The sequence below is a fragment of the Podarcis vaucheri genome (assembly GCF_965113315.1).
Source record: "Podarcis vaucheri genome assembly, chromosome: Z".
NCBI classification, from domain to species: domain Eukaryota; kingdom Metazoa; phylum Chordata; class Lepidosauria; order Squamata; family Lacertidae; genus Podarcis; species Podarcis vaucheri.
The window spans coordinates 4085770-4103411 of NC_138758.1; positions in this window are offsets into that span (position 1 = coordinate 4085770).

Below are 17642 nucleotides of genomic sequence, written 5' to 3' on the forward strand. Positions count from 1 at the left end.
CTGTGCCCCCTAACCTGCCAGCCTGGGCAGGGGGAGGCTGGGCCAGCTGAAGCCACGCTTAGCAAACAAATCCTATCAATGGCATTTTCATCTTAAGAGAATCTGCAGCTTTAAAGTTCCCCTTTAAGGAACAGAAGTCCTAGACATGTTATAATGTACAGAACAGCGTTCTTGTTGCTTTAGTTTTAGGTTTATTAAATTTGTCTATCTCTTCCTGCTAAGGAAGCCCCAAAGTGGTTTACAATCGAATCAACAATTCAAGAACAAAATCGCATAAACATTATTAACATTACAATCATATAATTTATCCCCCTGGAGTAATTTTTCTGATATAAATTCCAAGAGGCACAAATCGTTAACTATTATCTATGTTGGTCCTAGGAGACTTCTCCCCACCCTCAAAAAAAATTGCATTTGAAGCCCTTCTGAGGTTGATTCAAAGCATAACCTTCCCCCTCCCCCAATTAAATAACTGTCTTCATTATCAATTGTGCAAGTCTCGTCATCAGCATAGAAAACTCTAAAATGATGTTTGGCATTTTTAATTTCTTGAAGAGTGCAATCAAGTGATAATGGAAAGTGCCTTGTTAAATGCACTGAAAACTTCTCTAAGAAATTCTCAGTTCATCATAAAGCAAAAATGTTTTCTCACATTCAAGCAGGGGGAGGAGGGAGTCAAATTAATCTTCCTTCAGATCATAGAAACACAGAATTATAGAATTGGAAGGGATACCAATGGCCATCTAGCCCAACCCCCTGCAATGTGGGAATTGCAACTAAAGTATTTGTGACAGGTGGCCATCCAACCTCATTAAAACCTCCAAGAAAGAAGAATCCACCACCTTCCAATTCTTCCTGATGTTTAGTCAGATTCTCCATTCTTGACTGAAGCAATTGTTTTGAGATTAGCCATGGCTGAAAAGAGTAAGCAGGAACCATCAATTGCAACAAGACAGAAAGCAGCAGAAGTGAAAAGAAGGGCCTCTCTGCTCAAGAAGAAGCTGAAAAAATGGCCAAAGCAGATTTTTCAGAACTCATGGTATTACACTTTGCAGAATTCAAAAAGGGAATGGACCAGTCAGTGGAAAGGTTAACTAGGGAAGTAAAAGCGGATATTGAGAAGAGTACTGAGGTACTTTCTCAGAAATTTGATAAATTAGATGAAAAAGTGAATACCATAGAATCAAAAACTGAGAAATTGGGAAGGTCTGCTGGGGAGGTGGAAGATCTTAAGGAGGAACAATGTGCTGTGGCGGGGGCTATAGGGGGTCTCTCTAACAGGCAGAATGAGCTGGAAGAACAGATTCTTCTTCTTCAGTTAAAACAGAATGCTAATATGGTTCAAATAAGGGGATTGCCAGAATCTGAAAAAGAGCAAGGCTTGGCCACGTATTTAAGTAAAATTTTGGCAGACTGGATGGGAGAAGGGCAAGCAGGGATGGGAGAATTAATTGAAAATTCTTACAGAATCAGGACAAGAGCGTCCAGAGAAAGAAAACAGCCTCCAGACGTCTTGGTAACTTTTTTTACAAAAAGAGTGAAGGATGCAATCCTTCAAAAAAAATATGAAGAGGGTCTGCAGGTTGAGGGTAAAAGGGTGGATATATTCTGGGAAATTTCCTTTAAATTAAGAATTAGGAGACAGAAGTATAAGATTTAGAAAAGCGGATATAAAATACAAATGGGAATTTCCTGAAGGAGTTTTCTTTACTTACAGAAAGAAGAGATACAGACTGCTAACAGAAAGTCAGTCCCGTGAATTTCTGGCAAAAGAAGGCAGAGACTTTGAGTTTAGAAAAGGGGCAAAAGAGTTGAAAAGTCCCTTAAAACAGCAAAGGGAGGCACTGGAACAACTGGAGGGAGCAGTTGGTGGACAAACAGATTTTTTAAAGACAAAACTGACAAGGGCAAACCTTAAAGTACTGTATTAAGCTGAATGTGAATGGACTGAATAACCAAGTAAAAGAAATAGGATTGAACATGTAATTCTCAAACAGAACCTAGACATAATTTGCCTTCAGGAAACACATGCAGCAAAGAAACACAAAAGAATTCTGATTAATAAAAAATTAGGGATGGGTTTTATTTCAACAGACAATGCTAAAAGAGGTGGTGTAGTACTTTATATCAAATCTGCACTTGAACCCAAACTAATCCAAAAAGATGACAAAGGGAGAATTCTAATGGTACAAATTAAAGTCCAGGGAGAAAAAATAATGTTGATACAATAGGTATTTATGCACCAAATGAAAACAAATCAAAATTCTTTCAAAAATTGGAAACAGATCTCTTGGAGTTTGCCAACGAGAAGGTATTATTAATGTGAGACTTAAACAGAGTACTATCATTAGAGATGGATAGAACAATTAGGGGGAAAGATACTAAAGAAGGCAGGCTCCCGAAAACCTTTTTCGACATGACAGAGACATTGAATTTAATAGATATTTGGAGAGTAAAACCACCTATACATCATTTTCATGTAATTCTCTTACAACAATATGTAATCTGTAAATTTCAAATTCACTTTCCAAAGCCTTATCCAATCCTCAAATTGTATATTATAACATAAATCCTGTGCCCATTTAATCATTACTGATTTGACTTCTTCATCTTTAGCTTCCCATTCCAACAATGGGAACTATTCCTTCATTGCCTCGCTGACCATTTCTTTTCCCAGAAGGTGGAAGAAGCAACAAGGCGGTCATCTCTCTTGAACCTGGTCCTTGCTAACAGGAAGAAACTGATTGATGAAGTAGAAGAACTGGGAACCTTGGGCGGAAGTGACCATATAACCTGGTGTATCATTAAACATGGGCAAGGAGAAGTTGAGTGTAGCCAGACATGCACTCTGGACTTTAAGAAGGATGATTTCTTAAAAATTTCAGGAACTACTGTGTGAAATCCCATGGTCAGAAATGCTCAAAGAGCAGAAGATGGATGGGAATTTCTTAATGGTGGTATACTGAAGGCAGAAAGGTGGACAATTCCAACAAGAAGCACCTAAAGAAACAAGTGTGAATACATAAGGAGCTTACAGATGAGCTAAAATGTAAGAAGGGCATGTATAAGAAATGGAAGGAAGGAGACACCACAAAGGAAGAGTATACACAGGTAGCCAACAGTTGCAGGGAGAAGTTCAGATGGGCTAAAGCTCAGAATAAGCTCAGGCTTGCAAGAGAGATTGAAAATAATAGAGAGGGTTTCTTCAGCTATGTTCAAAGCAAGTAGCAGGTCCCTTGTGTGGAGAAGATGAAGAAATGCTAATGAAGGACAGAGAGAAGATGGAACTGCTAAATGCCTACTTTGCCTCTGTCTTCACCCAAAAGAAAAGCATTGCCCAACCTGTTCATAACAGACTAAATAATGAAAGGAAGAATCTGCAACCCGATATAGGAAAATAGGTGGTAAGGGAACACCTGTCTATGTTAAATGAATTCAGATCTCCAGAGCCTAATGAGCTGCACCCAAGCGTACTAAAGGAGCTTTCGGATGTAATCTCAGGGCCTCTCTGTCTTTGGGGATGATTAGAGAACAGGTGGTGCCAGGCAGCAGTGTCAGGAGAGGGTGCATCTGATTGTGTGGGCTTTCCTTCCTTTGATCTCTGTAGGTTAAGGGACTGCCAACATCACAAAGCAATTTACATCCCCCTGTAGTCTCTCCTCTTTCCTCATTCTCAGGCTTCTATCCATGGGGCAGGCATAAGTCACGCTCCTTTTGAACAAGGCCTTGAATTATTATGGTTGTTTAATGATAAATTGAAAAGCTAAACACTCTCAGACAGGGGTTTCTATCAAGCTGTGAGATCTTCTGCCTCCCTCTTGAGCAGATGATAGATTAACTTGGGATTTGGAATTGCCCAAAAGTCTTGTTACTGCTTAATGAATATTTCTTCTTTTTGTTGACTCTCTTTCTATATTAAGGCCAACATTACTCCTTCCTGCTTGTGTTTATATGAGCTTGTCTGGTGCTGTTTATCTGGCAGTCTTAAAACACTTCCACACTTCCCTTGAAAATCACCTGGGGTGACCATACACACACACACACACACACACACACACACACACACACACTGGTACCTCTAGTTGCGGACTCAATCCGTTCTGGGGTGCCGTTCACACCCCGAAAAGTTCACAGCTAGAACACCGCTTCTGCACACGCACATGGCATGATAATGCGCTTCTGCACATGCGCAAAGCGTGCAGGTCGCTTCTGCGCATGAGCACGTGGCGAACCTGGAAGTAAACACTTCCAGGTTTGCCACATTCGTAACCCAAAAAGACGCAACATGAAGCGAATGCAACACAAGGTATGACTGTATATCATTCAGAAGTGATAGTTTCTCCCACTTCAGAGAAAAAAGTCTTGTGGCTCCTTAAAGACAGGCAAATGCCTGTTACCTTAACCAGTGTGATGCAGTTGTTAGCGTGTCAGACTAGGGCCTGGGAAGCTAGGGTTCAAATTCCAACATGGTCATGAAGCTCACTGGATGACGTTGGGCTCGTCCTTGTCTCTCAGTCCAACCTTCCTCACAGGCTTGCTGTGAGGATGAAAGGGAGAAAGGGAGAGCATTACATACTACTTTGAGCTCCCCGGAGGGAAAGTGGGATAGAACAACAACAATAGGAAGAAGAGCAGGAGCAATTCAATGCAGTGCCAAGTTTTGGTCCCTTAATGGTGTATTTCTCATGCTAGTGGAATGGCTTGCACGAGAGAAGGGGAAGGATGTCAGCTTGGTTCTCATTGTGGGATTTCCAGTCAAAATCACGAAGGCATGATTGCCAGACAGGCACATGAGGGGCAGACACTCACAGAGTTCCGGAATCAATATAGAAGGGACTATATGGGGTCACTTCCTTAATACTTTGGCAGGAATTTCTAACAAAGAAGATAATCTTATGTATTTTCTTCTTGCCTGAGCTCTCTCTCTCTTTCTTTCAACCCAACTATGTGAGCAGACATACCTGCCTGGGCTCTGGTCAGAGCCCAGACTCCATTTTGGAAACTAATTTTGTATTTCATAACTAAGAAGCATTCTTATTTAGAAGTAATGGCTTCCTGCCATTGAATGTAAGCAAACCTTTTTATTTTTATAAATCTTTATTTTTATAAACCTTTTCTATTTTATAAACATGTGGGGGGTTTTCTTAGTAACAGGGACAAACAGAAGACAACAAATAACCATGGGTTAAAAGGTGCAGTTGCCTAATTCCCAGTTTCCAGGAACCTGCAAAAGCACCTACGTGTTTTTACTCTGCTAAAAAATGACTTCACAGCCAAATTACTCTCATATTTCTCCTGCATACATGGGACAAGAGGTTTAAATTTTAATTTAAAGATTTAATCCTCAGTCCATCTCCATCACTTACGGCTGGTTGCACAACAGATTGCTGTAACCCTGGATACACCATTACACAACCTGTTGCACCACAAATCTCCATTAGTGCAGTGCAAGCTCTGCACTGGATTTCATATTATGCAACCATTATTCCAATGATGGTGCAACAGCTCTTGTACCAGTGGTCAGATAATGTTGGATCTGGAATCATAATCATAATATGCAGAAGGTCTTGAGTTCAATCCCTGGCATTTCCAGGTAAAGCTGGTAATGTACCCTTGCCTGAAATCCTGGACAGCAGTGGCCTGTTATAGAATTGTAGAGTTGGAAGGGTTCCCAAGGATTCCCAAGGGTCATCCACTCCAAACCCCTGCAGTGCAGAAATTGCAACTGAAGCACCCATGCCAAGTGGCCAGTATAACCAATCTTTTGGGGAAGGGCAACAGCTGAGCAGCAGAGTATCTGCTTGCCATGCTGAAGGCCCCTGTGCTTTTTAAGTGCACCCCCAAAACATCCTCCACAATTATGTTCTAGTTCTTCGGCAAGGGTGTATGGGTTTCTCAGCTGAAAAGTGCATTTGGCAAAGTGTTTCTGTCTGGAAAACACCCTCCTAAAGCATTTCAGAAATGCTCTCGGTGGCAGTCACCAGCTCTGCTCTGAGCAGGAAAACTACTCTTCCTTGACAACACTCTGCAAGACTGCCAGGGATGTTTGTGCTAATGTTAATTAATCCCTGTCATTATCAGAGAAGAAGCGGTGGTAATTACAATCCCCAAATAAATGAGGGATCACAGGTAGCCCAACAGATGAGTCAAGCAAAATGAAATGGCATGGAGAAATCGGGGAGAGAAAATGGTTCTTTCTCCCTCTTGCATAACACTAGAACACATGGGCATCCACTGAAGCTGAATCCTGGAAGATTTGGGGCAGGTAAAAGAAAGAGCTTCTTCATGCAGTGCATAGTCAAACGAATGGAACTCGTGGCTTCCCTCAAAGAATCCTGGGCACTGCAATTCACCCCTTACTGAGCTACTATTCCCAGCACAAACTACCGTTACCAGCAGTGGCGTAGCGTGGGGGGTGCCAAGGGTGCCGGCCGCACCGGCCGCAACATCTGGGGGGGTGCGAGTCCAGAGGGAAGGGACAAGTTCCTTCCTCCGCCGGGCTCCCCGCAGCCACCGCCAGCCTTGCGCCCTAGCGCGCGCGCGCCCCCCGCCGCCGCTGCGGCTGTGCTCCACTCACTGCTTGCAGGAGGAGCAGCCGCTGCAGCAGCACCGACGCCTGGCGCGGCGAGGCCCGGCGGCGCATCGGGGTGTGGAGGCTGCCCGTGCCGGCCAGGCGTCGGTGGCGGCGTCGGCGCTGCTGCAGTGGCTGCTCCTCCTGCAAGCAATAAGTGGAGCGCAGCCGCAGCTGCGGCGGGGGGCGCGCGCGCTGGGGCGCAAGGCTGGCGGTGGCTGCCGAGAGCCCGGCGGAGGAAGGAACTTGTCCCTTCCCTCTGGACTCGCGCCCCCCCAGATGTTGCGCCCGGTGCGGCCGGCACCCTTGGCACCCCCCACGCTACGCCACTGCCCCCCACGCTACGCCACTGGCTCCGTGGAGCAGGTTAGGAAGAGATCCCTTCCCTGGCAGGCCGCCGGCTTCGCCAGCTGTTTCCCATTCAGGATCAGGAGGAACTTCAGGCTGCTTTCAGCTTTGGTAGAGGGAATCTCAGCAAGGGGATGGAGCCGGTGCCCTGAGGAAAGGCGGCAGCATTGGGTTTGTTTTTAGTTTAGAGAAAAGGCAAGCAAGAGGCGACAGGAGAGAAGCCTGCAAAACTAAGGCATGGCAAGGAGAGAGTGGACAGAGAGGAAAGTTTTTATCCCTCTCTCTGTACAATATAACTCGTGGGCATCCAGTGAAGCTGAACGTTGGAACAGTGGCGTAGCGTGGGGGGTGCCAAGGGTGCCGGCCGCACCGGGTGCAACATGGGGGCGCGCGCTCGCACTCAGGTGCTAAAATCCACGGGTTAGGGGGTGCAAATTACTTGCCTTGCCCTGGGTGCTGACAACCCACGCTACGCCACTGGTTACCAGGATTATTTAGGGGAAAGTAGTGTGATTTGAATGCAAGGTGTGTTTGCATCCTTAAGCCCACTATTCCTATCACAGACACCTGAAGAAGCAGAGAACAAATCTTTTCCCTATGAGATAGGCTTCAGATATTGGAATTACCCCCACACCACAGCCATCACTCCTAAGCATACCCATTTTGTTCAGTCTCTCCTCACAGGACTTGTTTTCCACATTCTCTGGTCCTGTTCTAATTTGTCTACCACAGATCCTTCTTAAAAGTGCAGCACCTGGAAACAGACACACTTCTCCCGACAAGACCTGACTACTACAGAATAAAATGGAACAAATTGCTTTTCATGACTGATTATATTAATGCGGCTTAAAAACACATTAGCCTTTTTTGCTGCAATATCACACTGCGGGCTCATGCTCAACAGCGAACTTGAAATCCTCTTTACTTGGCTGATTGGAGACTTTCTGAACCTTGGTCTCCCAGGTCCTAGCAGAGCATACAAGCCAAGGGAAGGGAAACATGATGCCCTCCAGATTTTGCTGTACTACTGTTCCTATCATGCTTGATCTTTGCCCATACTAGCTGGGGCTGATGGGAACTGGAGTCAAACTACATCGAGAAGGCTCTTGGTTCCCCATGCCTGCAATAACCAATACAGTGCTGAACAAAGACTTTCTGTTTGTCCAGACATTTCAGCATTTTGAATACTTGTTGGTTGCTGCTGTTCCAGGGTTTCATGTTGCTTTACCATTAATGATTTGTTGTTATTATTTTATAGCTTTCTTCCTTGCTTTCTTTTCTCCTCTTAAAAGTCTGTTGCCCTGAGAGCTCCCTCTGAAGGACAGCTTATAAATTTCCTTAATAAATTCAATTTAATTTAATAAGAGAGTCAGGCACGACCATCAAATCATCCCCTTACAGTAACAGCTTTCATCTCCATGCATATGCTGCCCCATTGAGAGGAAGGCCAGTTGGCGTTTATTAAGCCTCTGGCCACGAAGCCTTCATTTGCTAAATGTAACAGTGTCCACCTTGCAAGACGCAACTGTTCTCACCCAACTCCATGCTCTAGGTCTGTATTCTCCCTGGGGCCAAGTCCTATGCATCAGCAATAGAAATCATTTCATGCCAAATCAAATGATGCTGTTTGAATATGAAGATTCATCCGGTCCCTGCTCTTTGATGTCAGTGTTATCAACTCCTGTCAGAATCCCTTCCTTGCCAGAGGGAATATGGTGCCAGAACCCTGGAACAGGAGGTACTAGTGAAGAAATTAGATTTTGTAGCATTTTGAAAAGGAACTACTTAATCCAGTGGTTTTCAACCAGTGTGCAACCCTGGCCACTGTCCCTCTTTCTTTCGTTCCCTCCCTCCTCTGATGCCCTCTCTCAAGCCTACTGAAGGCTTGCCCAGCTGTTTGTTGCAGCAGCCCTGGCTATAAGCTCCGCAGGCCAATGGTGCCTCTGGGGCTGGCCAGGGGGGTGCCGGTTGCCAGGAGCTGAGGCGGCCTCAGAGTAAGCAAGCAAGCGGGCAAGGGAGCCAAGCCAGTCAGTCCACCAGGCCTTGCTGATGAGAATGGAGAGACAAGTCCCAGGGCCCTGTGGGGTAGTGTGAGGAGGCACCTCTCTTTGGGGCAGGGGGCAGCTCAGAGACTGGGGTGGCAGCAGTGGCTGCCTGGAGGACTCCTAAGGAGAGGGGAGAGGAGACAAGGCTGAGGGAACATTCCACCAGGGAGGGTGTTCGATAAAGCGTGAGAGGCTGCCAGCTCTTCAGGCAAGGGGGAACAGAACTGGGCTCCTGAGCCGCAGAAATAATGTAGTTGGTCAAAGGGGTTGAAAATCTCTGACTTAATCCAATGCATGAAACAAAACATGGCTGGCTAGCCTTCAAAATTTGCACCTATCTGGATTCTGAGGTGTAGTTATTTATCAGAACATGCTTACAATGTGGGAAAGTGTGCATATAAATAGAAATATTTCAATAGAAATAATTCACAAAAATGCATTATATATGGAGGAAGTGTATGTTGGAACCCCCCCCCCCCGAGTGGCCGGGGCAACCCAGTCAGATGGGCAGGGTACAAATAAAACAATAACAATAACTTGCAAAAAAAACACAACAACCATGCATTAGTCAAAAATACATTAAAAAATGTGTTTATTAAGAGAAAATTGCACTAAAATAATGGTCAATTTTTGCAAGATTGATTTTTAAGAAACAAAAGCAAATTGCTGCAGAAATCTGGGGAACTGAATTGAAAATGAGAATCATAAGAGAATCAACACTAGCAGATTCTTTTGTCCCTACCCAGTAGCAACATACCTGCTTCGTGTGTTTTCCTTCTGGAGACAAGGATAAACTGCAGGCTGACAGGGGAGCAGGGTCTCCATTTCAGTCTCCGAGTATAATATATGAAGGCAAAATGCTCAGCCAGTAAGATTTACTGTGCCAACTAACACATTCATAATCCCACAGTTCTGCTTTCCCTGGGCTGATTCTGATAGATGCTTCCAGGCAGCTTTAGGCATCTATTTATAGTTAAAACATGTCAAAAGTGGAATTTGACCAGAATAGGTTTGTGGTGGCACTGGGACTACTCTTAGGGAGAGGTGAGGAAACCTCTTTGGGTCCAAAGGGCCACATCATTCCCCTTGGGGCCACAACTTCTGAGTCACAGGGCAGTGGTGCCTTGTTTTTCAAGTCGGTATACAGGTGGCTAGTCTCCTTGCAAGAGACCCACAATCGAGATACAGCAACCAAGAGCCTGGCCCTTTAGTTGCTCTCTAAAACAGGGGGCAGGCAACCTGTGGCTCTCTAGATGTTGTTGAACTCCAACTCTCATCAGCTCCAGCTGTCAGAGATGGAGTGTGTTGTGTACAGCGGTGACACAAGACAAAGGAGTCTTGGTGGTGGCCCACCCTTAAAAGAATTTCCTCTTGGGGGTGTTTTATTTTCTGAGGCCTTCGGGAGATAGAAAATAATATCACTGACTCTTATCGTTGACTGTTCTATGTTTGAAAAATGGGTGGCAATGTTGCTTTCTTTAGATACTGTTTTATGACAGTATTTGTGTTGCTTTGTGTGTATTTATGTTGTTGTCCTCTGTGTTAAAGCTGTAAGTTTAATGTACATAAAATGTTGTGTTTGAAAGCATTGCGTTTGACATGTTGTAAAGGGAAGCTTAGGCAAGAGGTTCCACTCTGGCGAAAGCATCAGAGAAGGCAGGTATTTTTCCATTTCCGAGAGATAAGTTACCTAGTGACTCATCACAGGAAACACATGCTAAAGAGCTCTCATAGCAGGAAGCTGAAACTTGCACCTGTGCGTGCTTACTGGAGATGGCTAGTAGCAGCAGCTGTTGCAGAGAAGCTCAGCAGTGATGAACAAGCTTAGGATCTATCTCTGAGACCAGAGAAGGGAACATTAACTGAACTACAAAAACCTCCTTTTTTGTCTGCAATGTGTTTCTTGTTGCTTTGTTTGTTTGCCTTATTGTAACTAGTATTTAAGACTGTCCTGCTGTAAAGCTGTGAAACTCATTCTTGTTGGTGGAGAGAATTAATTTCTACACAAGGTCCAGATTAGAGGTTCTGCTGATCAACTCTAATGCTCTAGTCTTTCGGCAGGAAGGGTGGGAAATAAAACGGATGTGTTTCCCCCCCCCAAAAAAATATAATCAAATAAATAATGGTGGATAATTATAATTATAATCAAATAATAATTCAGAAGCTTCTGGAGGGCAACAGCTTTTCCACTGCCCCCCCCCCCAATTCCACAGATGTTGAGGTTGCTAAACGATGAATAGTAATTCTTTCAATTTTTCTGACTTCTTTGGGAAATTATGAACACAGCAAGCATCTTTCCAACTGCAAAAATATCTGAAACCCCTTGGAACATAGGAAGCTGCCTGATACCAAGGAAAACCCTTAGTCCATCTAGTAGCTGCTGCTGCTGCTGCCATTATTATTATTATTATTATTATTATTATTTCTATACTGCCCTTCATCTGAAGATCACAGGGCAGTTTGCAGTATTAAAGGGTTTGATATAATGTGTAGTCCTGTTTCTACCTGGAGATGCTGGGGGTTGAGTCTGAGGTCTTCTGCATGCAAAACAGGTGCTCTACCCCAGCAGCAGCCATCCCCCAAATTAATCCTTCCAGCAGGGAGCCTTGTAGAAACACAGCTTTCAGCAGTACAGCAGCAGCAGCAGCAGCAAATATTCTGGCATAAAACCAAGAGAAAGGTTTCAAGACGACAGCCAGAGATATGCTTGACATGAAAAGCAGGACCAGAGTTGGCCCTCGGGCAACACCAGATGCCAAGAAACTGAAAGCACATTACGATGCTCAAGGGGCCTGGGCATGCGCACTGGATGTTTTGCAGAAGCTGCACATTCCCCATAACCCTGTCCAAAGAAGCATCACTCAGGCAAGATACAAGGAGAAACAAGGGATGTCAAGGAATGTGAGATGCCACTTTCATGGGTTTGCCAATTTGACCATCTGAATGTGTTTGATATTTTCTGCTACAAAAGACATTTATAATTTCTACTGCAATCTCAAACCAGTGGGATGCTTTCGCTTCTAGAATGACCTCCTGCAACTCAGTGACTTCCAGATGTTTTGGACAACAACTCCCATCAGCCCCTGCTAGGAGTTGCAGTCCAAAACATCTGGAAGTCACCTGTCTAGGGGAGGCTGCTGAGAGGAACAGCTTCATGCTTTGAGAACCATTTGAATTCTGCACCAGGCTGCCACACGGTGTGTGTTGTTCTGCAGGAATTAGGCAGTCTTCAGCGCCACCTGCTGGATTTTGTAGATCAGCTGTTGCCAAAGCATCACTCATCTTCCACACACAAAAAAGATGGATCAGGAAGAACATTAAGCACACCTTGCAAGGCAGCATTTCTAAAGGGCATAAAAATCAAGCATTTTCCATATAGGGCACTTCATCACTACCCCAGCACCTCGTAGAGTTTAAACAAGATCCTCCACGAAAAAGAAGGGGCTGGGAATTTAAAGGTCAGCACATTTATGGTTTTGTGACCTGAATCAGAATACAGGTAAGATCGCAGTTGCATAAATGTAGTAGTAATTCAGACTTCACAAGCCCCTGCCCATGGCAAGTGCCTGTGTTATGTAGTCACCCAGGATCGGCAGCCCAAAGCTCAGTGACTGGTTCATAGAATCATAGAATCTTAGAGTTGGAAGAGACCACAAGGGCCATCGAGTCCAACCCCCTGCCAAGCAGGAAACACCATCATTCAAGCCCAGTCATGGCTGCTGACTGATTTCTTATTGTCCATAAATGAAAAGATCTTATTTGTTCTCACAGGAGCCCCCCGCCCCGCCCACCCCTTCCTACGCCTCTGAACTGCTATACTTGAGGCCTGAAAGAATTAGGATGTAGGAAAGCTTTGCAGGTCAGGCCTCACTGAATCCTATTTGGCTGCTGAGACTGAGGTTTCCCACACTTACTGGGCTGCCCAGGCAAAAAGACCCACCCCCTCGGCCTCATTGATGTGGCACAAAGGAAAGGAGAGCAAGATGTTTGGCACCAGCTTGGCTGCAGGACTTGCCATAAGGAGGCATAGAAAATGCCATCCAACCTGGACCTCCATAGTCAGTGCCTAAGCTTGTTGCCCAGGAAGGTTACCTCTCAAGATAGATGGATGCCAACAATGACTCTAAGAGCAAATGCACACCTTCCAACTTTTTTCCAATGCAAATCCAGAACACATGTATTCTGGGATAGTCAAATGACCCGTGCCTCGCTCTCACCCCAAAAAAAGTGCTTCTTGTGGGGCAAGAGCATGCAAAATTGTGGCAACCAAAATGGTCCCCAAGATATGAAAACAAATGGGATGTCCCTTTTTTCTAGGGCACTTGGAAGGTATGCGACAGCCTGTATGTGAAGAGATGTTTTTAAAAAGCATGCGGCAGGATGTTGTTAGGAGAGTCTGCTTACCTAGAGATTATTGAGAAAATGTCAAGGACATTTGTGCTGAAAAAACTCGGCCTTGTACTTTTGCCTGACAATTATTCAGCTCTGATAATGCAGGCTGGCTTTTCCTCTGAGAATGTGAGTTACTTTCTACACATGTGTAAAGCTAAGGTGAGGGAACGTCTGTGTAATGTTTAGGCCTGTGAATCCCACTTTTGTGGGCTCCCCAGTGGCTGTTGTTGTTGAGACCAAATAAGGCAGTCTCAAACATGACAACTGGGGTGGCTGATTGAAGAAAACCCAACCTGGGGAAAAGCCCAATTGAACACAGTGGGCTTACTTCTGAGTAGACATTTAGAGGTTCAGTAGAGATTGGGGGTGGTGCACAGCCTTCATAACAATATGTCCTGGCTGCCACTTTTAAGCTGCCCAGAGTTTCTGGGATGGGATAATTTCATAATCTCAGTTTGTTAGGAACTTGTGCACCAACAGATCTCACAGTGGCTTGACACTTCTAACATCCTGAGAATAGTCACTGCCTACAGATCAAAGTTCTCCTCCAAGTTTTTGTTGCATTTCCCAGCATGCCATGGAAAAGAGGAGTGGAGGCTAAGCTTTTCCATTCGGCCCAAATGCTATGAATTGTTTTGCCAGCACATACTGCTTCTCTGCTTAGTGGCTGTCTTCAGAAGTTGACATCGTGTCAAAGCAAGTGTTTGTCCCACATTTCCAGGACATTTCCCCCTCACTTTCCTTATCATCAAAAGTCCAATTTGGGGGGCAAAGCGGGTTTGTTGCATAAGACCTCCAAAACAACTGTAATTGCACAAACTGGATTAGCCAGCACATTACTGAATCCCATGTGAAAATAGAGATGGCCTGGCAGTGCCCTTCAATCTGGCTTTTTTAATTTTCCTAGAAAAGGGAAGGCTTTGGGTTCACTGTGTAGCCAAGAAATATAGTATTTCTATCCTTTGTGTGTTGTTTTCTCTCATGAAACAAGAGCCAGCAGCCCTAATGCAATTCCCTCTTACAGACTGGATGGGAAACGTCTGCTTTTCCAAAAATTTTGAAAGGAACAATAGCTCTTAATCTTGCACATTTAGTTGTGTTTGTGTGAATCGTAGCACTGTGTGTGTGGTTTATAAATGCAATTTGCCACTTTATACAATTCTCAGGCTCAAGCCTTCTTTTCTTCTTTAATGGAGAAAGCCCATTTTCAATGAAGAGGTGGCTATTACCATATGAATAGGTGTCTAATTGTCCCCTCTTCTAATTCTGGGAAGGAATTGGCAAGCAGTTTGAGTGGCAGGAAGGTTAAGGAATTTGCCCCATTTGCATTTATGATGTGAAATTGTTCCATCTTCTAAATTGCTCTTACCTCACCATTGTCTTCACTGAACAAAGTAAGAACTTGTCATTGCCAAAAGTAACAATAGCCAGAAAGCTTCTCTTAAAAGAATTCAAGTACAGGCTCCAGGTACATACTGCAATTAATGAAACTGTAGATGGAGCACTTAATTGAATTGGTCTGAATCCACAGAGGATACTGTAAGTCCCTGATGGCTCTCCTATCTGGAAAAGGAGGGATCATTACACCCATTCAACAGGAGATGGTGTTGAAGTCTCACTGCAGCAGTTTCCATAGATCAGTGGAAATCTCCAAAGGCCAAGGAAGAAGAATGCCACTGTTACTTTGGCTTCATATTTTTGCTCTCCATGTTCTCCTTTCAGATTTGTAAGCTTTATTTCTCATCTTACAGATAGCACAGCAGTGCTTTTAACCGAATTAAGCATTTATTTTGCAAAAATTTGTTCATTTCCTTTACATATATTGCTTGAAATACGTAGTAAAAAGAAATTCCCTGTCCATTTCCTAGTCCAATATGCAGCATGTTTTGGTTATAAACATATGCCTATAAAAGATGATATACTTATTTGATTAGTGAATATATTTACAGTTCTTGTTCGATATTATATTGTGAACCACCCTGAGATCTTTTGATGAAGGGCAGTATATACCGTATTTTTTGCCCTATAGGACGCACTTTTCCCCCTCCCAAAATGAAGGGGAAATGTGTGTGCGTCCTATGGGGCAAATGCAGGCTTTCGCTGAAGCCTGGAGAGCAAGGGGGGGTCGGTACTCACCAACCCCTCTAGCTCTCCAGGCTTCAGGAGAGCCCCACTGCCAGTCCCACAAGCTCGGGGGATAGTGGGGAGGCGCAGCGCGCCTTTCCCACCGTCCCCTGACTTGGTTAGAAGGCTGGCGGGGGGGAGAAGCCTGCTCCTCCCCGTCGCCAGCCCCGCAAACTCGGGGGACAGCGGGAGAGGCGCAGCGCGCTTTGGCATCACTCTGGGTCCTGTTCTGGGGGCTGGCGTCGGGGGAAGCCCAAGCTTCCCCCGCCCCAGCCCCGTGCCTGGGGGGGGGGGGATATTTTTTTTTCCTTTATTCCCCCCCCCCCAAATCTAGGTGCGTCCTATGGGCCGGTGCGTCCTATAGGGCAAAAAATACGGTAAATCTAATAGATAAAATAAATGAAATAGAACTCTTGATGCAGGCATGCCACTAGACATTTTGTCTGAGAACCAGTGGGGTGTAGTGGTTAAAGTATCAGACTAAGACCTGGGACACCAGGGTTCTAGCCCCACTTGGCCATGAAGCTCACTTATTGCAAGGATACAAAAGAGGTGGGGAAGAACTATGTATATGACCTTGAGCTCTTTTGAGGAAAGGTGGGGTATAAATGCATTCAATAAATTAAATTGATATATTTTCTTAAAACACAAGATTCACAATTGGAGAAAACCAGAATTCATTAGCAGACTAGTCATGGTTTCCAAAGTGGGTGGTACTGTCCTCTGGCAAGATGCTCATCAAATTTGCAGGTGACACCAAACTAGGAGGGGTGGCTAATGCCGCAGAAGACAGAATCAGAAATGAAAAGGACCTGAACAGATTGGAGAACTGGGTGCAAGCTAACAAAATGAATTTCTATAGGGACAACTGTAAGGTTCTGCACTTAGGCAGGAAGAACCAGATGCACAAATATAGGATGGGGGAAAGTAATAGTACCACTCTTTTCTGCCTTGGTCAGACCACACCTGGAATATTGTGTCCAATTCTGGGCACCACAGTTTAAAAAGGATGTTGACAAACTGGAACATGTGCTGAGGAGGGCAACAAAGATTATCAAGGGTTTGGAACCTAAGCCTTACGAGAGGAGATATGATAGCCATCTTCAAATATCTTAAGGGCTGTCACATGGAAGAGGGAGCATGCTTGTTTTCTCCTGCTCTGGAGGGTAGGACTCAAGGCAATGGCTTCAAGTTGCAAGAAAAGAGATCCCGACTAAACAGTCGGAAAAACTTTCTGACAGTAAAAGCTATTCAGTCGTGGGACAGACTCCCACGAGAAATGGTTGACTCTCCTTCCTTGGAGGTTTTTAAGCAGAGATTGGATGGCCATCTGTCATGGATGCTTTAGCTGAGATTCCTGCATTGCAGGGGGTTGGACTAGATGACCTGTGGGGTCACTTCCAACTCTAAGATTCTATGATTCTTTGATTCTACGAAGATTACCCGGGGGTACTAAGAGGCAATAGGGTTTTATGTGGGTGCTGGAAGTGTAGATTACTATCAATCAGACTTTGACAAGCTGGTATCACTGGATCAAGTTCTTCAGTTTTGTTGAAACAATTAAACTAAATAGTTTTAATAGGATTTCGAATAAATGTTCAGTTAATTGTTACTGTTATGAATTTTATTGTGTTATTATTTCCCTTCGTGGGCCATGCAAACTACTCTTCTGAATAATGCTTTTCTATAAGGTGCGCTAGGGGCCCCTGGGGATGAGCTTATGGAAGCAAGGGGGCAGTGGCACAAAAGAAATTGGGAACCACTGGACTAGATGCTACACAAAGCAGAAGTAAGAGAAGGGGGGTAGAATAGAAAAATTAGGCTGGGTATTGAAGCCCTGAGGTCTGCATGTAGACTATCTGAAGATGGAGGCCAGATTACCATAATCTCTAGGAAGTGCATGAACGTGTCAAGTTAAACCCAGAATTCTGGGATGAAGAAGCAATGACTGATCCTCATTTCTGAAAGCATAAAATGCATATGTTATCCTGATCTTATGCCTTAGGCTTAATGGGAGGAAAACTGTGGCCCTCCAAATGCTTATTCGGCTCACAGATTGCCACTAGCCCCAGCAAGTACAGTTAATGGTCAGGAAAGTCAGAGTCCTCAATCAACAACATTTGGAGAACTGTAGGTGCCCCAACCATGCCTTAAAAGGAAAA